General features: G+C 43.3%; 1 pseudogene; it reads right to left on the bottom strand.

Annotated features, from left to right (window-relative positions):
• Positions 1-4,574: 4,574 nt before the first annotated feature.
• LOC115031388 lies at positions 4,575-4,708 on the bottom strand (annotated as a pseudogene).
• Between the last annotated feature and the right edge of the window lie 1,804 nt (positions 4,709-6,512).

Genomic DNA, 6,512 nt, shown 5'->3' with positions numbered 1-6,512 from the left:
GTTGATCAACCATAGAGGTTACAACTGGCACGGGCAGTTTGGGAAAGATTTTTTTTTCCTGTGGACCATAAAGACATGGCCAAAACTTAAGCACAGGACAGTAAGGGAGGAAAGGGCAGGGGCCAGCTCTAGAAGTGCTGCCTAAATTCACTGACACTAAAACAGACATTTTAATGACACTAGAGGAAGTCAGTGTTTGTTCAGTAGACTTAATGTTTGAGATTATTCTCTGTTGAACTTGTGTGGTGAAGCCTGTGTTTTCCAGTTATTTAGCATTAAACATGAACCTGTTTTCTTTATTTGTTCTACTCTTGAATTACCCTGACCTTGCATTTGTATGCCCTCTGGAAATTGAAAGATAAATCTGTATGCTAAATGTCTGTACTGGCTGGTTTTGTGTGTCAACTTGACACAAGCTGGAGTTATCACAGAGAAAGGAGCTTCAGTTTCGGAAATGCCTCCATGAGATCCAACTGTAAGGCATTTTCTCAATTAGTGATCAAGGGGAAAGGGCCCCTTGTGGGTGAGACCATCTCTGGCCTGGTAGTCTTGGGTTCTATAAGAGAGCAGGCTGAGCAAGCCAGAGAAAGCAAGCCAGTAAGTAACATCCCTCCATAGCCTCTGCATCAGCTCCTGCTTCCTGATCTGCTTGAGTTCCAGTCCTGACTTCCTTTGGTGATGAACAGCAGTATGGAAGTGTAAGCCGAATAAACCCTTTCCTCCCCAACTGCTTCTTGGTCATGATGTTTGTGCAGGAATAGAAACCCTGACTAAGACAATGTCCACAAGAATATTTATCTGGGTGATTTGTTTGACATGCTTTCTGAACTAGAATTGAATTAGATGCAGAGAAGCAATTAAGAAAAAAAGAAAGAAAGAAAGAAAGAAAAACTGTTGCGGAGAGAACCGGTTGCCTATGCTGGTTTAGCTAAACAGGTAGGACAGGGTTCTTGGGAGTGAAGATCTGAGCTGCTGATATTCCAACTTGTAAACTTTATAGTGATAAACTTAACATCATGAGTGGAAAACTGCAAATAATCCGTATTTAGATGATTTCTTAAGCTTTTTCATGAACTCTGAATAACATGACAGTATGCTTTTTATAGCATTCCACCTACATAGTACAATTTAAAGTAAGTGCTGTATTGCGTATCTCAAATATAGGTTGTCATCTTAAATACCCTTTATTTTATTGCTAGAAGTAGATACTTGTGTACCATGTGCCAAACAACATCATGACATTATCCTCTTCCATTTCAAGAACATGGTTCTGTACGGACATACGTGCAAACAGAAGACTATAGAACTTTACCTCAGAGAAAACATGTGAGCACAGCATGTGAGCACAGCATGGTTTAATATGCTATACAATGCACCTGAGTTTTGATAGAAGCTTGAGATTTGGGAAAGAATGTATTCTATAATGAAAATAGACATAAAATTAAAATACTATATTTGAAAACTTGACATATAAAAAAAGCTAAATGTAAACAGCAATTATTTCTCCATGCTTGAGGAACACTGTTTTTTCCCATCCAAAAGGCCAAGGCTATGAAAGACCAGACACTCTTCTGTGGATCCAGAAATATCTGAGCCCTTCTCAGATTTCTCAGAACTATTCTCTATTTTCCACCTGTCTACAACAGCCAGCACATCATTTTTCTACTTTTGAATTCAAGGGTTAAAGTGAAGTTTTCTCAGGAAAATATGACAATGATTTAAATTCAAGTAAAGACCACCATTGCTGTTGCCAGACCCTTATCTAGAGCAAATTTTGGTCCACAAACAAGGCAGAGGCATACTTAGAAAGACACAGATGAAGTTTAGAATTTCTAAAGTGAAAAAAAGATCTGTTGTGACACCGTACTCATGCTCAATGGACAGTTACTTCTCTTCCAATGTCTTCATGTCAAGAGTGAGAATACTGAGGTGAGTTGTACGTCACATTCCAAAGCTCTGTGACTGACACTGGATGTGTGGAATGGGCTCAGTCGTAAAGGACACCAGTGAGAGGTGGAAATCAGGATACATCCTGTTGTTCCTTGGGAGCTCTGTCGGACAGAACCTGAGTGTTGTCTATGTCAACAGTATTATACCTGTGTAAACACAGGAATTCATATCCCAATAGCATATGATCAAATTAGCATAGTGTATGATAAGAAACTGGTATCACAGTATAATAGATTCTGTGGATTTAAGAATGTCCCTTACTTTGCTAAACTATTGGAAAACTTGACAACAAAATTGTACTTTCTACAGCATACACAAAAACAATGTAAGCCATGTCTAACTTCTAAGATGGTCTTAGGATTCAAGTTCCCAATATAAAAAGGTCCAAAGTCCACTTATTAGATCAAGTGCTGCTTAAGTTCATGTCAGGAGCACACATTTTTTTCTTGGACTTTAATTATGAGACACACATTTCACTATTTGCTATAGAAGGGAAAAATAATATTGGATTTTTCTGCAGAGAAGAATTAAGATTAAGGTTGGCAATTAAACCCTTGAGTGTACAAACTTGGAGGTCTGATGAACAACAACCATCCTGATTACTTACATTTAGAAATGGTAAAAATGACAACAAACAAACAAAAAACAGTGTAGAATAGCGTTTTCAAACCATCTCTTGTGTTTCAGTGATTCCTGGGATACTCTGGAAACCAGGGCAACAGCACTCAGAGCTGTCTTTTCGCTTCACTTTGGTTAAAAGGATGTACAGTAATAGAGGTTGCCAAGATTATATATTTTTTAAATTTTTGCTGATTTGTTGTGAGTTTCACATCATGCACTCTAGTAATGCTAGTCTCCCCAATCCCTTATATCCACCCTTCACCTTTGCAACCTCACCCCCAAAATAAAAAGCAGGCAAGCAAACAAACAAACAAAAAAGCATAGAAAAACATCTCATCTTGGAACTTGTAGTATGTCACAGTATGTCCCACAGTATATCCCTCTGTCCACACATTTTCATTTGCAAATGTCCATTGTAATGAGCCATTGGTGTAGTTTGAGATCTCTGGCTTCGTGATATATCAATATTGGATCCTTATTTGGCTTCCAGCCAGTTATCTTGTTTTTGCCCCAAATCCTGGAGATCCTGAAGCTTTGAAGTAGCAGGACTGGTCCATTCATGAGTCCCAACCATTAGCAGATGATATTGATTTTGAGATGGATCAATTCAGAGCCCTGGATCTGGGCTTGGGTGGTAGCTGAGTTGATTATCACCCCATCTTTCAGTAATGGATACCATCAGGGTGAGCTCTCTGGTACTGCCCTGGCTAGGACATCCCATGCCACCATCAACAGGAGGCATGGTCAGCTTTCCTGCTCTTATGCCTGTGGGGCCAAGTTACCCACACCAATGCCTCCAGAGCTAACTCCACGGTGTTGCCTATTTAAGGGTGCAGGGCCCACTTTCTCAAGTGCTGCAACCTGGGAAAGGCTGAGCCCCTCTCCCATTCTTATACCATTGTCTGTCGGGCCTGACTCATCCTTGCCTTTGCCATCAGGTCCACCCCCACTGTGTTGCCCAGATGAGGTGCAGGTCCCACTTTCCTGAGTGCTGAGGCTGGTGAGGGATAGGGCCAGCTTGCCTGCTCTCATGACACAGGGGCCAGTTCTCCTGATTGCCACAGGTGGCAAGGAGTGAGTGAGTGAGGGCATCACCTCTGCATCTATGCCATCTTAAAGCATACGAGTGGCAGGGCCAACTCTTCCTCCCTCACACCCTCAGCGCTGGCTCACCCCCACTTCCCACCACCAGGGTCAGCTCTACAGTGCTGCCCAGGTGAGGAACAGGGCCAGCTCTTCTAAGTGCTGCAGGTAGTGATAGGAACGTGGTGACCCTGCACCCATGCCAGGTCAGTGTCACTGTCAGCTCACCTGCATCTCCACCACCAGGGTTAGCTCTGTGCTGCCCATTATTCAAGCAGGGCCCACTCTTCTGGGTGTTGCAGCTGTTGAGGGAGATTTCCCATGTTCATGTCCCTGTAGGCAGCTTTCCAGATTGCCAGAGGCAGTGGTGGTGGGGTCATCACCTCTGTGTTCATGTCACCGAACAGTAGATGAGTGACAGAGTTAACTCTCCCACACCTACTCCCTTGGGATAGCTCACCCACACCTCTGCCACCAGGGTCACGTCCACTGTGCTGCCTAGGCCAGGTGCAGGGCCAGCTCTCCTGGGATCTGCCATTGGTAAGAAGTGAAGATGGCTTTCCAGGAGAGCCATGGCCAGTGAGGGTCAGGGCCAGTTCTGCACAGCCTTTGGACATTCACCTGGTCCCTGTTGGCACCAACCAGGCATGTTCTCAAGATTCCTAGTGACAATATGAACCACAGATATTAACACTTACCCGTGCTTCTGCATAGCCATGACTCCAGACATAACCTGCAAGCTGAGACCTCACTACAGTACCAGGTAACAGGTGGGGCTCTGGGTATCTGTGGCCTACTTAGGCCATGGGGCATAGGGCAGGTCTGTGGGCATTCTTCCCTGCCCATACCATAAGGCATGGCTGAACATAGATCTCTCTCTTCTTCCTCCAGTGCTGTGTTGTCTGGATTTGATTTGATTTTTATGAGTCCTAATAATAAAAAAGCTTTGGCCACGAAGTCAGGCATCAAGCTAGGATGAACAAAGGACTGCCATCTGGCTGATATAAGAACAACAGCACCAACAAGGGGTCTCTTTGCCCATTGCTCAGGGGAAGGATAATGTTCTTACTGGAATGGTTAATGCATGACCAGCTTAGAAATCGAATAAAGAAGAGGTCAATGTATACTAGCATTTTAGGATAAATTTATGGACATAATAGTTGGATGAGAAAGTATTACATACTTTGAAAAGTGAGAAAAAGTAAGATTTAAGCATCATGAAAACTATCAGTCACAGTAAACAAACAGAGAAGCAGAATCCATTTCAACCAACCACAACCATCATGAGCAGCAGAAGCTGACATCTTGGGACTAGGGAGAGGCTCATTCTGCCTGCTGTACAGTCATGAATGCAAGTATTTGATTCCCTAGAACTCATGTAAAAAAGCCAGGTGTGGTTGTGGGCATTGAAGAGGTTAGGAGAGCAAAGACCCTCATGGAGAGGATGGGAGAGGGTGGATTCCCTGGAGCTTGCTGGACAGCAGGTCTATCCAATCAGTGAACACTGCGTTTGATAACAAATCCTGTCTCATTACAGACGAGTTGAGGAAGACACCCAACATTGCTGTCTGTCCTGCATATGTGCACACACACACACACACACACACACACACACACACACACGGCACACACACAGGCACACATCCATTCACACCCACATGGGAGAGGGATACGAGAGTAGCAAGAGAGAGAGAGAGAGAGAGAGAGAGAGAGAGAGAGAGAGAGAGAGAGAGAGAGAGAGAGAGAGAGAGAGAGAGAGAGAGAGAGAGAGAGAGAGAGAGAGAGAGAGAGAGGCATAGCTTGTCCATTTAGAAGCAAATCTGAGTGCATCAGCCCAGCCGTAGCAGGAATGACAGCAAATGCAAAGGTTTTAGTTGGAGAACATTTCATGGGGCAAACTACTTACTTAGATGTAAGTGGTTAACTTATGAAAGCGGTGAAGCATGATGATTAGCAGGGAGCTCTTCCCTACAGGGAGACAGGGTTGGGATGAGTGGGAGGGAGAATTGCATTAATAGAGTCAGGTGAGATCTGGGCTCTCACAGAGTTTAGACCTGGCAGAGGCTGTCACACCAGAGAGATGCAGCCATTGCAAGACTGTGACAGAGCAGGGGAGAGTGCAAGAAGCAGCTTGACTCTTCCATGACTGTTTGCTTAACATCATGGACCAGCTTAGTGAAAAAGCGAGCCTGATAGGTAGAGTTTGAAAATAACATCCTGATGTAACAGAGTGGGATACAAAGTGGGAAATTTGCAAACCTAAAGGAACCTTTTGAGAGCCAGAATCTCATAACCACAGACTAAATGTAGAGAAATGTCAAGTGTCAGAACCAGTGTCATTGGTGATGGAATTAATAACAAAGAAACATAGATAATCACTAATATTAATAGAAAGACAGAACAATTAAAACCTGGAACTTATAGTGAAAATGATCCAGCACATAATATCAGTCATCTTTGGTAGAAAAGAAGAAATCAAAGTAAAGATAAAAATTACAATATAAAAAAATTCCTGTAATGAAAGCAGAAAAACACTAAGATTGAAAATGTATGGGGTACCAGGCATGCTGGTACATACATACCTTTAGTCCTAAAACTCAGGAGGCAGAGGCAAGCAGATCTCTGAATTTGGGGGCTAGATCTCTGAATTTGGGGCTAGTCTGGTCTACAGAGAGTTCTAAAACAGCCATGGCTACATAGAGAAACATTGTCTCTAGAAAAGAATAAAAAAAGAAGGAAGGAAGGGAAAAAGAAAGAAAGAGAGAGGGGGTAGAGGGAGAGAGGGAGAGAGGGAGGGAAGGAGGGAGGGAAGGAGGGAGACAGAGAGAGAGAGAGAGAGAGAGAGAGAGAGAGAGAGA

Source organism: Mus caroli, chromosome 6 (assembly GCF_900094665.2).
Source record: "Mus caroli chromosome 6, CAROLI_EIJ_v1.1, whole genome shotgun sequence".
NCBI classification, from domain to species: Eukaryota; Metazoa; Chordata; class Mammalia; order Rodentia; family Muridae; genus Mus; species Mus caroli.
This window is presented reverse-complemented; position numbering and strand designations above follow the sequence as displayed.